The sequence below is a fragment of the Protopterus annectens genome, chromosome 4.part0 (assembly GCF_019279795.1).
Source record: "Protopterus annectens isolate FY-2018-M chromosome 4.part0, PAN1.0, whole genome shotgun sequence".
NCBI lineage: Eukaryota > Metazoa > Chordata > Ceratodontiformes > Protopteridae > Protopterus > Protopterus annectens.
This window is the reverse complement of record NC_056733.1, coordinates 1,893,258,644-1,893,273,913: the sequence shown is the minus strand read 5'-3', so window position 1 is coordinate 1,893,273,913 and position 15,270 is coordinate 1,893,258,644.

Below are 15,270 nucleotides of genomic sequence, written 5' to 3'. Positions count from 1 at the left end.
ATTTGTTTTTTTTTAGGTGGAGCATGTCCATCAATTCTGGGTTGGACATGGCCCTGTATGTCAGGCAGAGATCACCTCTGAGTAAGCGGTATGCAACCAAGTACAGCTGGAGTTTCTTCAGTTGGGCTACATAGGGCATCTGTATGAGGCCAGTAATCCTCTTGGTGAGGTACTTCTGTGGTATTTCCAGCTGTTGTCTTGTAAGTACATCCCAAATGAGGTGTTGTACTCTATGATGAGTCTGATGAGTGATAAGTAGAGGGGCACAATAACTTCTTTTGTTCTAGATGCAAACCCTTTTGTGATTAGGTAGTTCACATAGAAGGATTTTCTAACCACCTTGGCAATATGATTATCAAAGGAGAGATTACTATCTACTTGGGTCTCCAGATCCTTTATTACATTTTCTGTATTTAGGGGACTACCACGTATCTGGTAATTTGTGGGTACTATGTTTTTTCCAAAGGGGATGACTATGCACTTTTTGACATTTAGCTTGAGGCCATGATTTTGACACCAGGTATCCATCTCAGTGAGACCCTTCTGGAGGATGTCTGTATCAGCTGGAGAGTCAGTTATGGCCCCCAGTTTTCAGTCATCTGCAAACCTGGTCAGCCATAGTCCTCCTGTGCTTGCCTGTACCTCTGAGAAGTATATACCGAACAGGAGGGGTCCCAGGACTGAGCCCTGGGGGACACCACTTGCAACCGGTTTAGAGGCGGACCTAGAGCCTGCAACTCTCACTGTGTGGCTTCTATCCATGAGCCAATTGGCAACCCATCTTGTGATGTAGGGGTTTATGTTCTGGCTGGTGAGCTTGTCTATAATACCAGAATGGGGAATGGTGTTGAAAGCCTTTGCGAGGTCTAGGTAGGCTGTGTGGACCTCCTTTCCCTCGTCTAAAGCCTTGGTAATTGTCTCAAAGAAGTCCACTAGGTTTAGGAGGCATGATCTGCCCTTAACAAATAAAAATCAAACTAGCCTTTCCCTCACAGCAAACTGTAGCAGAATCTGGGTGAGCCTTCCAGTAAAGAACATCTTCTTCCTGTACCAGAATCATCACCATTGTAATAACAACATTGTATCAGTGAGTCAGACATTTTTTTCCAGACCAGTTTGTTTTCAAAAGTCTTATTCTGTTTCAGAGAGTAATTCAAACATTCTGCAGGTCAACTATTTTGCAGAGACTGTTAAAGTTGCTAAAACTGATTCCTAATTTTATGTCACATGATATGGATGAGTTTCGAAGCCTACTGTGAAATGCACAGCAACGTGGATTTGATTGTATATAGATTTGTACTTAGTATTGCATAATGCATGTCTCTACATTATTTGTGATTTCTGCATGCTAAATATCTCATGACAAATTGCATGATCTATTTCTAAAAGATGGAGGATGTAGATCAGAGTGTAGCATGTGTATGCTATGTCTTTAAGAAGCATGTGAGGCTGTGCGTGCATGTATAAATTCCAGACACGTGCAATCCCTAGTGCCATTTTGAAGAAGCAGCCAGTCTGTAAGCATGTATGATCACAGCAGTTAGTTTGTATATAAGTTATAGTCAAATAAGCTTTACAGTAATGTATTTGAATAGAATAAAGCTGCTTAAACAGAACCCACGATTACTTGATTATTCGTGTGCCAAAAGGAAAATGACAGTACCTTTTGGGAAAAAGTCTATCCAGGTAAATGACTCCATTGATAAGACACCTCAAAGAGTTGACACAGTAGTTAGAGATCTGAGGACATAATCTGGCTTTCGACCAACACATAGCCAAACTAGTAGGAAAATCATTCTATGTCACCCATCTTATAATTAAAGATATGGCATCCGGGTCCAAGGAAGTTACAGTACCAAAAATTAGGCACAGCAAACCCAGCAAAAGGACAGAACTTTCTTTAATCCAAACATAAACGAAAAAACACACGTAGCAACAATAACGCTGTGTAAACAGTTCCTCATATGTTTTTGTCAAAATGCAACTTCTTCAGATAAACTTGACCTCACTAAACACCTTAATCAATTTGAATAAACCAATAAAAGAACAGCTTGCATTAAATTAATATAATACATATTTATATTAATTTAATGCAAGCTGTTCTTTTACTGGTTTATTCAAATTTTAGTTTTTGTGAGGAGTTTTAGGGGTAGATTGGGGTACGTAGTTGAGAGTGCATGTGTGTGAGTGCCATATGTGGGGATTTTAGTATGATTGTAGTGTTTGTGGGTGTTATTATTGAGTGTAAATATGACTGCAATGGGAGTGCAGGGCAGGTAAGAGTGTGTTTGTGTTTTTGTATTTTTTGAGTTAGTGCAACCTCAGAGTTGGTATATATAAGTAGGGGGTGTGGGGGAACATATTGTGGTGCTTCCGACTGTAGTTATGTACTGCTTATGTTTTGTTTTGAGGGGAGGGGTTGGATATTTTTTTTGTTGTATATATCGATTTTGTAAGTGCTCGTGATTGTGTAGTTTCGTGTTTATGAGGTTTAGATGTTTTAGTCTTGAAATAGTGAAATTCAAGATGTCAGTATTTCGAGATTAAAAAGTGGACCCATATATATATATATATATATATATATATATATATATATATATATATATATATATCTTTAGTCTAAACAGAAAGAAACAAAACTTAGTTTACTTCTTTTGCCCAAGAATACTAAAAAATAAAAATGCGCAGTTCTGTATTGGTTGATAACAAACTTTTTGTTTAAAGTAAGTTGCAAGCATTACCAAAGTCGAATGAAGATTTCATTGTGGATTTCAGTATGGCCTGATCTACAGCATAAAGTTCATCGTATCTTTGTTTATGGCATTAAAACATGAATGGGCAGTTCATTGTTAGCTTCCAAGTGTTTTCTTTTGATAATTCTTTTCCTTTAGTCATTCACTAGAAGTTTCTTGATCATGCTAACACTAGTCTCACACGATATGGGTTTGCCTCTGATTATGTCTGACTGCATACAGTTCTTCCTTGTGTAACCGAGTATCTCCTCAATTGCATGAATTAGTCCTGGCTACAACAAACTCCAACAAACTCTTCTACAACACACTGTTCGATGATGGAAGCGTCCATCACTATCAGCCTCCAGGATTACGCAATCTTCTCTGGTTTCTCTCCTTTTAAATAAGAAGTCTATGAGCATGTATTCCTGTAGATTTCTTTCCTCACAAGTAGCACATTTGCCAGTATGCAAGCTCTTACTGTGTGTCTCTCTTTCTCTCTCTTATATGTTTGTTTGAAAAAAAATGTTGAAAAAAAGCACTAAAAACACAAAATGTTGAAACTTATTTAATGCACGGGGGCAAACCCCCTGCACCACCACATCCCCAGCTATTTATATATACCAAGGCTAAGAACTCACAACAGTGGCAGAAAGGGAAAATTCCATATTCATGATTTTGTACTTTAAACATTTTGTGTTTCAACATTTTTTTCAGTCAGATTGTGGAGAATCCTAACTATATACATGTGTGTGTGTGTGTGTGTGTGTGTGTGTGTGTGTGTGTGTGTGTGTGTGTGTGTACATATATCTATATATACATATATATATATATATATATATATATATATATATATATATATATATATATATATATATATGGGTTACCTTCATTTGACTCACAGTTCTTTTGACTGACAATTAGTACTGGCAGTGTCTAGAGCACTGTAAGGCAAGTAAAAGGAATATGTCCTTTTCCCCACTGTAGTGTGACCCTGGAGTAAGTGTATATATAGTTAGGGGTGTGTGGGGGGCACAGCCTCCCACACTGGGGGGTGTGGGGGCATAGCCCCCCCACTTAGTTTCATGCTATATTCTCTGGTCTTGGTTTTATATTGTTTAGTAATACCAAAGTAAATGGGGGGCTGCACCCCCCACACCCCCCCAACTATATATACTAACTCTAGGGTCGCACTACAGGTGGGAAAAGGACATATTCCTTTTACATGCCTTACAGTGCTCTAGACACTGTCAATACTAATTGTCAGTGAAATGAAGTTTCAATCATTTGATCCGACTAAAATGTTTGTCAGTCAAATGAGCTTTCAGTCAAATGAAGGTAAACCATATATATATATATATATATATATATATATATATATATATATATATGTATATAGGTTCATAGGTTTATACGTAGGTACTAGGCTATCGGCCCAAGGGCCTAAGTAAACCTAGCCAACAAGGTTCCCTGGCTTACGCCACCCAAGAAAGTTATTTTCCTGTGTCACTGTTGAGCAGAGCCACAGAAGTGATACTCAGGGTGTGTTTCCTATTTCCCATCCACTCATCAAGATTTTTCTTGAAGAGTGCTAATGATGAACTTTGCTTGACATAGATAGGTAGATTGTTCCAGAGTATGGGAAGTCTCTGGGACAGGAATCTATCCCTCAAGCATGTCCTGTTTATCGTGGTGACAAGGTTTATGTCCCTAGAGCATGTAGCTCGGAGGGATTGGGATTTCTTTAGGTGTAGCATGTCCAACATCTATGGGTCTGACATAGCGTTGTATGTTAGGCAGAGATCACTGCGAAGTAGGCGGTATGCTATGGAGTAAAGCTGGAGTTTTTTGAGATGGTCAGTGTAGGGGATCTGTTTGAGGCCAGTCATCCTCTTTGTGAGGTACTTCTGTAGCCTCTCCAGCTGCTGCAGATGTCTTGTGAGGTACATTCCAAAAGGGGAGCTGTACTCTATAATGGGTCTAATGAGCATCGAGTAGAGGGGAACAATGACCTCTTTTTCCCTGGATGAGACCCCTTTTGTGATGAGGTGTGCCACATAGAAGGATTTCCTGACTACTGTGGTGATGTGGTTATCAAAGGAGAGACTACTGTCCGCCTGGGTCCCAAGGTCTCTTATCACACATTCAGAGTTAAGTAGACTGCCGCCTATGTGGTAGTTTATGGGTACAGAGTTTTTACCAAAGGGGATCACAATGCACTTTTTGGCATTGAACTTGAGGCCATGGCTCTGACACCAGGCATCTGTCTCAGTGAGGCCCTTCTGTAGGATGTCCACATCATTTGGGGACTCAACTATGGCTCCTTGTTTGCAATCATCTGCAAACTTTATTAGCCAAAGGACTTCTGTGTTAGCGTGTACTTCAGAGAAGTAGATACCAAACAGGAGAGGTCCCAGGACTGAACCCTGTGGTACTCCACTTGTCACTGGTTTGAAGTCAGATTTGGAGTCTGCAACTTTTACCATGTGGGTTCTGTCAGTGAGCCAATTGGCAACCCATCTTGTGACATAGTTTAGTGAGTTTAGCTATAATTCCAGAATGGGGGATGGTGTCGAAAGTCTTGGCAAAGTCAAGATAGGCTATGTGAACCACCTTACCCTCATCTACAGCTTTGGTGACTGCCTCAAAGAAGTCGATCAGGTTCAGGAAGCATGATCTGCCTTTCACAAACTTGAACTTGGTGGGGCCCACAGTTTGGAGGTTACCAATGTCTTTGTTTATGAGTTCCAAGATGATATGTTCTATGGCCTTACAGACCAGGCTTGTCAGGCTAATAGGGCAATAGTTCCTGGAATCAGTGGTGGCTCCCCCTTTATGGAGTGAGATAACTGTCGCTGTGTGCCATTCAGTGGGCACAAAGCCTGATGTGAGACTATGATTGAACATGGTGCTTAGGTGGGAAGCCAATTCGTTCTGAAGTTCGTGTAAAATGCAGCCTAGGATGTTGTCCGTTCCCATGGATGCTGTGTTTTTGGCTTTAGAGAGTGCAGCTTTTACCTGTGTAGTTGTGATTACAGGGACTCTGCATTCTTCCTGTATAGTTATGCACTCTTTAGGGGGTGAGAGGGGGGTAAAGTTAGCACTGAACCTATCTGCCAAGACGTTGGCAATATCATTTGGTTCTGTAATTTTCATACCATTGTGCTGTAACTCAGAGCAGATCTGGCTGTTGCCATTGAGATTCTTGACATAGCTATAGAATGATTTGTGGTTGTCCCTAGAATCAGTCGTGAGTTTGTTTTCATAGCTAGCTTTGGAGGATCTTATAAGGGATCTCAGCTTCTTACTGAGGCTGACCAGGGAACTCCTCCGCTCATGGGATTTTGCTCTCTTTAACAACAGTTTCTTCCTTCTGTTGTAGAGTTTGTTTATTGTAGGGGACCACCAGATTGGCTTCTTTTTTGGAGGATTGCGTCTTGGTTCTGTTTGGGATAGCATGATCCATGCACTTGTGAAAGTGCTTATAGAGTGCTTCTGTGTATGATTCAGCAGTCATAACTGTATTGTCCATCTGCATGGGTGTCATGAAGTTCACCACTTCTGTCTTAAGAAGCATGAAGTTAGCTTTGGAGAAATATTTTACCATTATTTCCTTAATCGGGGGTGAGGTCGGGATGTGGATATCTAGAGTGATTAGCTTATAGCTGGATCTGACCAACGAGGAGTTGACTTCAGGTGTGGAACACCAGTCACTCATGTTGGTAATGACTAGGTCTAGTATATTGTTGGCCCTGGTGGGGGTGTGGATAAGTTCATCCAGGGCATTGGAATTTATGAATTCCAGAAAGCGTTGAGTAAGGGAGTTCGTACATGAGTAGTTTTCCCACTTAATGGTGGGGGTAGTTGAAATCGCCCATTATTAGGGTGTTTGGTTGAACCCTAATATTTTTCAGTATGTCAAGAAAAGAGGAGTGGAAATCCTGGGGCATGGTGGGAGATCTGTAGCAAGCAACAATTTGGACTGCAGTTTTCCTCAGAGTAAGCTGCACTTGGTTAACCTCAGATGCATTATGCTGAACAACTAGCCTGGAGGTGTGGACATCCTTAATGAGTATGGACACACCTCTGCCTTTGGTGTTCCGGTCCAGGTTAGGTGGCCGAAAAGTGTGGTATGAGTTATAGCCTGGTAATGCAGGGGTGGTCTCTGGAGCCTTGAACCAGGTCTCAGTCACTGTGCAGATATCGATGTTCTCCATTTTAAGGAGTGCCTCGAGGGAGTGCATTTTGAGATTTAGACTTCCAGCATTGAGTAGCATTAACCTCTGTTTTTGCTTGCCTGTTCCCGTTATGGTGGTAAATTTGTCATTTGAACCTTGCCTAAAAAAGGCAATATAGGGGCAGTATCTGGAATCCCAGGGGTGACAGGTGCAGGCCATCTCTGGCAAAGCATCGTGGTCTGTCAACCATGTCATCCCAGGCAGACAGATACTGGATCCCCTTAGAATGACACCAGAAGCTTAGCCAATTGTTGAATTCAATCATTTTGTCCTTGTACTGCGGTATCATTCTGGGTGATGGCAGGATGCTACTCATGGCTAAGGTCATACCTGCCTGGGCTACAAGATCAGAGAGCTCTTCCATGTATCTTTTCATGTAATCCAAGGAGGGATGTCTCAGGTCATTCACACCAACATGGACAATGACAGAGTCATATTTGTACTTATTGTGGAGTGAACTGACTGCGTGGGTTATGTGGCGGATCCTGGCACCCGACAGGCAGCTGACAGTAACCTTCTCTTGTTTAGCCTGGTGAGTGGGACATCAGTGTGTCTGACTATAGAGTCACCTATGACTAGTGTGTTGGGTACGTTGTTTTGCCTTATGGGCTGTGGTTGAGTGGCACACTGAGTCTGTGGGCTATGTGTCATTTGGGTTGGGTTGGGGGGTGGAGGTTGCTTACGTTTCTATTTTGGATGTCTCTGTTGCTTGAGCAGATTATTATTGAGAGCCTCTGTGAATGTTTTTGTGTTTCTATGTGTTGATTTTGGTGGTGTAGGTTTAGTGGACTATGTGATGAGTGTGGTGTGGTGCAAGTGTTTACCTTCTCCTCTTGACTGTCAAGTTTAGACTTGGTTGGAGAGAGCTTTACCTCCAATTTGGCTAGATAAGTGCATCTCTCACAGGTTGTGGTGTTGGGTGGTAGGAGGAGAGGGTTGTCTGTGTATATGAGGCAATTGCTACATTGCCCCAAGATGCTCAGATTCATCAGATAGACAGGAGAGAACACTTTGGAGCTGACCCTTGGACATGCCTGAATAAAAAACTACTTTCCTCTAGACTAGGGTTGCCAGCTTTTTTTGTGGCTACAACTGGACTAAGGTCACGCCTCTCTCATCACCCATAACTCTACCCATTTCCATCCCCTCTCCCATCCATGATCCGCCCATTTTGTTACATCACAGTGACGTCAGCTTATGGGAATGCCCTCTTTTTCTGTTCTGGATGCCTGCTTTCAGCCGATTTACTATGCTTTTCTGTAAAAAAGCATAGTAAATCAGCCAATTTAACAAACACTGATAGTATGTTTCCTTTTGTGAAACAGAATACTGGAGTTTGTACAGTGTTTTCCTGACTACCAGAGAATTGATTTGATTTGTGGATAGTCCAGAAAAAAAAGGATAGGTGGCAAGAGGGATGATTTCCAATTTCCCACCTATTGGTCAAAGTTATGCTTAAATAGGGCTAGGGATGGACTCTGCTTCACATGGATGGGAAGCTTTTTCCAGTGCATGGGGACCCTCTGAGACACATTTGTGTCTCATCAACATGGCCTATTTATGTCACAAGCAAAATTTAAATCCTTGGATCTAATGGTTCCTTGACTCACATTAAATAAGAGATCTTTTCAACAGTCATTTATTTAAAGTACCACTTTAACATGCCTAGCTTCAGTAAAATAATGCCACCACAGTCTTTTTATTAACCAGTTAGGCCTGATGCACATCCTTTTTTAGGGGCAACCAGGGAGGAATGCCTGGTTAAGTGACTTGTTTAAGGAATACTGTAAGCAAACGAGGGCTAAAATAATCAAAATCTGTGCCACAAGAGCTAATGTTCACAGCCTTGATTTTATGTGCCAATTGCAAAATGATCTTTTTTATGTTTCACAGCTACATGAACAGCCAACAATGTAATGACAGGACAGGCAATCTAATTGTTATACAACTTCTCAGTCTAACCATACCTCTCAACTGCATCTCATTATGAGGAACTTTATCATTTTGAGTCTTAAAAAGTCCACATCTCAAACTGTTCCACACTGAAAGAGTCCCTCACACAGTTATATATTGTTTTAATTAATATCCATATTGAACAACACTAAATTATTTCATCAATGAACATTTTGTAAAATCAACTGTCTAAACTTTTACAGAATATCCAAATTTTTGCCTCATATTTTAGGTATGTTCCTCATAAAATCTGTGGTTTTCTGACACATCAGTGAGGACTGAGTTCACTAAATAAAGGAAGACGTTGAGTTTCAGACATCACATTCTTCAGAAAATGCATGATAAAACAAAACCGTTTATTCTAGCAACTTTCTAAGTTTCTAAGAGCAGTATTCAAATTATATCCCTATTTTTGGGCCTTTGCCCCCTATTATTTTTGACTTTGTCCAAATTTCTTCTGTTGAGAGGTATGATTTGCAAGTATACACATTTTAACCATCCTGTCAGCTTCCTAGTTGAAGCTGTTAAGTGGTTAGTAAATGTTCTACATTTTTCTCATTTATACCACATCATGAGAGCAAGGGTGTAGCTAAGCATACATACTCAGTTTACTCAAATAAATACACTTTTTTTCTGAGAATCTCTTGGAAACTTCAACACTCAAAAAGCACAGAAAGCTTAGAACTGTGCTAACAAATATTTAGTGTACAAAGGTATGCAAAGAATGTTTGCGGGAAAGGAATACACATTTAAATTTTTACCATTTATGGGAATAGATGGTAAAAATTGAAAATAAGTTGTCATCTTCTTCTATTTATTCAGGATAGCATCTTGAATGTTAGGTACATTTTTAAAATGATAGGTGGGTGCAGGACGCAGGACAACATTAGGTTGGAGTACAAATGTAAATTTATAGCTACACCCCTGCATGAGAGGCAGTGTCTCACATTTTCGTGATGAAAGGTTGAGAGTTACAGGTCTAGCTTCAATGAAGCGATATTTGTTTTATATATCAGAGCTGCAAGAACTGCTGGTTGCAAATGCCAGGATAACCATGTTACATGTTGTAAAGCTACACAGCCTAGCTTTTCAGCACTAGTCATCTCCTGTATTAAAGTTAAAATGTAATGTTCTGTAAGAGCATATAATGTGTGTACACAACTGTTAATTGTCAAAAAGTCTAATTTATGTGGAGCCTTTCTCCTTGGGCCTCCATTAAAAATGGGTTTCTGATCCAGTCAGACTTTCCAGGTTAACAAATATCAAAAATAAGTAAACTTTTTTCTAGATATCCTAGAGCTGTGCCGTAAAGATGCAACATTCAAAATATGGTTAACAAACTACTTTAATATTTAATTAAAAGTTGCCACAATGTTCCACTGAACTGCCTTTGACATTCTAGTCATGAAGATTATACACCACATGCATACTACCCTAAAAATTAAGTACTCAGTGACAGTTGTCATTAAATGATACCTACACATAAGACAGAGAGAAGCTGAACCCATAACACAACAAAAATAAAGTATGAAAAATTCAAACACTTAACCGAATTTCAACATTTGCAAAGATGCAGAGTAGCAGGATGTGCCATGTGCTTTAAAGCAGAAGCACAGACATATGTTTTTAATACTACAGCTCTTAAATACACACAAATTGTGCTCAAATGCTACACATGTACAGAGACGTGAACATACTTCTAAATATATACAATACTTTGCAACACGAAACACCAAAAATATCAAACCAATTCCCTCTAAACCTGAACATCAACTGTATTCTTCATAAAGCATATCTCTGAATAACAAGCAGAAACAGATAAAGACAAATATTTCCTTTTCATATGTACTAGTTTAACTTCTCCCGCCATGATACAAATTCCCCATATCACAGTCACTTTCCAAACTGTCGCAGATTAGTAGCGCCAGACCAACCGGAAACAGTTGTGAAGCATTACTGGGAAATGCATTTTGTTTTTACTACCGCACTCTGTAAGTAAATCTGGAAAAAGCTACATAGTGGCATAAAACCCAGACTTCACGTGTCCAGTTTTGAATGAAATTTGTAACCGGATAATTTGTCAGAAAATCGGACAGCTGGCACCCCTACTCTAGACAAGTGAGGAAAGTGAGTATAAGAGCTGTTTTTCTATAAGCAAGTGAGGAAAGTAAGCACGATAACTGTTTTCCTCTAGGTAAAGAGGAAGGTTGAGTGCTGTAGTAATATGTAGCTTATTTAGTGCTAACAACAAGTTCTGAGCAAGTGCCGAGCACGAATAAGCAAATTCAAGTGCTAAAACTAAGAATCTGTACCTGGATCTTGTGGTAGATAGGCTACCTAGTGCTTATCACTCCCACTGATAAGCTAGAATGCTTCCCTCCAACACAGAAAGGCTTGGGAGGCTCAGAAGCTTACAAGCAGTCCTAGATACAGCAAATCTGTATCTGGGCTAGACTAGTTACAGGAAAGGTGGGAAATAAGTGCAAATCCGGGCTTTAAAACCAGAAGGTTGAAAGAGATGGAAAAACTGCCCAACTGGCCAATAAATTACAATTTCTGGGCCAGAAACCACTCTTGTGGTAGATAGGCTACCTAGTGCTTACCACTCCCACTGATAAGCTAGAAGGCTTCCCTCAAACACAGAAAGGCTTGGGGGGCTCAGAAGCTTACACAAGTCCTGGTTACAGCAAATCTGTATCTGGACTAGACTAGTTACAGGAAAGGCAAGAAACAAGCTTACAACATTTTTTTTTGGAAAGTAGAAAGGGAGAAAAGAGAAACAGAAGATAATTCAAAATGATATATATATATATATATATATATATATATATATATACACACACACACACACACACACACACACACACACACACACACACACACACACACACACACACAGACACACACACATGCACACACACACAAAATGCAAGTGATTTACCTTTACCTTGACTGTTATCTTTTCATAGTGAAGAGATTTGTTCATCACAGTGAAGCTGAAGATATGAGGTGTACTGTGTAGGGCCACATGAGACAGGTAGGTCACGGCACTGAGATGATACTAAAGATGGCCCACTGGAGGCAGTAATGACAGGCCACTCCAGTATATTTGCTAAGAAAACTCTGTGGAAAAAAGCAACCAGACACCTGTTGAAATTACACCAGAGAATGAGACTCTCAGATCTGAAGCTGTCCAGCATACCACTGGGTAACAACTGAGGACAGATGCAAGAATTATACAAGTTATGGTATGGACTGATTAAGGTTGAAAGGATGTCCATCTGCTGAGGTGCTCAGAGATGAAAGTCAAGTGATGCAAACAATTATATACTGTTGGAACTTGGAAATGTGAACCAAGACAAACTTGATGTGAACAAGGATGATATGACAAGATAAAACATTGACATATTGGCTATTAGTGAATTAAAATAGACTTTAATGAGTCATTTTACATCAGATACACATTGGATCTTCTGCTGTTTCCAAGACTTTTGAAGACAAAATGGAGTAGCCTTTATAGTTGGTAAAAGAATTTCAAAATCAATGATCAGATACAGCTTAAAAAATGACAGAATGATCTCAGTGAGACTACAAGGCAAGACATTTAGCATTACAGTGATGCAAATTTATGGAGCAAATGGTAGGAAATGATCAGTTTTATAAGGATTTGCAGCATCTTCTGGAAATATCACACAACATTTGTCATAGGTGATTGGAAAGCTAACGTTGACAGGCAAAGTACAACTGAATATTTGGAAGGTATGGCCTTGAAGTAAGGAAATGAAGGGGGCATAGAGTTGTAGAATTCTGCCAAGACAGTAAACATTCTCTTTCAAAATATTGTGATATGGCTTTATACATGTATACCTCCAGATGGATAATACCAAAACCAGATTGACTTTATACTTTGCATTCACAGACTGAAGCTTTCTATGCAGAAAAAAATATCACAACTGGAGCTGACTGTGTTTCAGATCATCAGCTTCTTAGTCAATGAACAAAAATGAAAAAAGCATCTAGGCCAATTAAATGTGGGCTCAATGAATATGTAGTGGAAGTGAACTTTGCGTTTAAGGGTTTGAACCTGGTCGATACTGCATCTGAAGAATAACAGGCAAGAGTTTAAGATATTGTCTGGGAGATGGCAACAAATAGAAATAAAATTAAGATGACAAAATAACTGCCTGGGGAGGCTTTAGAGTTTACAAAGAAAGGAGGAGTGCAGAAGGCAATGAGGAAAGGAAGTATGTCAAACTGTTTGCAGAGTTTCATGGACTAGCAAGAAGAGATAAGGTTGCACATTTAAATGAACAGCTCAAAGAACTGGAATAAGGCAATAAAATGAGAAAGACAGAGTACTGGTGATATTAAGGAAAACCTATTCTAATGCTGTGTGTAGTCCTATAAATAGGATGTGTACAGTGTGTCCTATATAAGCAATATAATCCACCAGCTTCAGACCATGAATCACACAGCTTCAATTATCATTAGAGCTACATAATTTTAATTAAGAATAAAGTAACCACTAAGAAGTCAGAATTGAATATATGACGATACTTACGCTTAGACACAGGAGATAATTATAAATAACTACAATTCTAAGATCATAAAGCTGATATTTTGTATGCAAGAAATATCACTTTAGTATACCTCAAGAAGACAACGGGGTGCTTAGTCATGGTAATGGTTCCCCCTGCTTCATGTGTAAGATAGGGATTATTATATTTATTTATTGAGTGTTTTCTCTTCTGATTGTTACATTTAATACAATGACCAACTGAGAATAATTTGAATTTATTTGTTTACTACACAAAAGGTAATGTGAATAACATATTGTTCAAAAAGTTATAACTATATTAATCTGTAGCAATTGAATATGCAAAGCAGGAGCAGGTACCCCATCCCTGCACCCTTCTCCACAGTCCTGACAGCTGTCCATTCATACTTGTATGGGGTTACATTACCATGACTATGGTAAAGGGAACATTTGCATATTATTTAAATTGAGGGAACTTGTGTCCTGCTGTGAATGCCATTCGATGGAAATCCATGTCATAACTGAGAGGGGGTGGAGCTATATGTGTGCTCATCTTCCAAGATTGTATACCTTTCTCCAGAGGCACTACAATGTGTATACAGCATTCTGTATTTTGTATTCAAAAGCTTGGTTGGTTTCACATATGTTGTTGTACAGCCATGGTCTGCTGATCACAACAGCTACAAACTGAGTCATGTGCTGCAGCACCATTTTCACTGTGGTAAGTCCGTAGTTCTACAAATATTACCTCAAGCAGCAAATCCACAGTATGCCTAAGATTTCTATGATTTTAAATTATGAATCATACTATGGCCCCTCACTAGCATAACCTACTCTATACCTGGGCTCCCTCAGATGTGCAGTAGCATGTGCCCATACTACAGAATGGTACAGCACGTCTGTGCATTCCATAGGGTTATAGTATGCAGCTTTACTGAGTTTTTCCCTCTGCAGTTGTGGGCTACACTTATGAATCCTAGCTCATGTTACTTGTGTTAAAAAAATAATACAAAACAAAACAAAACTTGGGGGAGGGGATTTATATCTGGTTATGTTTAGTTTCCTTCTTTTAATTTATCACAAAGTGCTTCCTTCTGTTTTGCATAATGCTCCATTTCCCTAGTCAGAAGTTCATAATGTACAACTATTAGGGCTACACATTTGCTGTTTTAAATGCAGGTTGCTAATTTTTTCGAAGAGGGCTTGAAAGCCTTCCCTAATTTTCTACATTGTGTGAATCAGTGTGAGCGATTACTTACAGCTATGCTAATCAAAATCTTGTCAGACATCAGAATTTAAATGTAGTCTCTAAATCCCTATAAAGCGTTTCTTTCACAGCACAGTTTCTACACACACAGTAGTGTAAGTGGCTACCATGTCTCTACTGCCCATTAATTGAAGGCTGTAGAGAGCCTATGGTTGAGGAAGGATTGCATTCAACCTGACCTCCAGCACTCCCCCAAGGGTAGATTTATCTTTACAGTAGTGGTCTCTGAGGTCAGTTACTACTGTCAACACACTACACATTATACCTATATAGTCCCTAGCCCTGTCCACCTTGACTTTTTACTGTGCAGCAAACTGCAGAACAAAAAATGTTTGGTAAGCTTTGAAAACAGGCATGTTCTTGCCTCCTAACACTGATTAGTACAATCTCTAAATAATTAAAAAGCTATGTGTCTCTTTTTTATTTACTTAACTGTTATGAGTTCCAAATCTTTTGGTAAATGTTGTTAGCTGATAAACTCAGGATACATTTATATTGTAATTTTAAACACTGGCAGCGTTAATGAAAAATCCTACCACACAA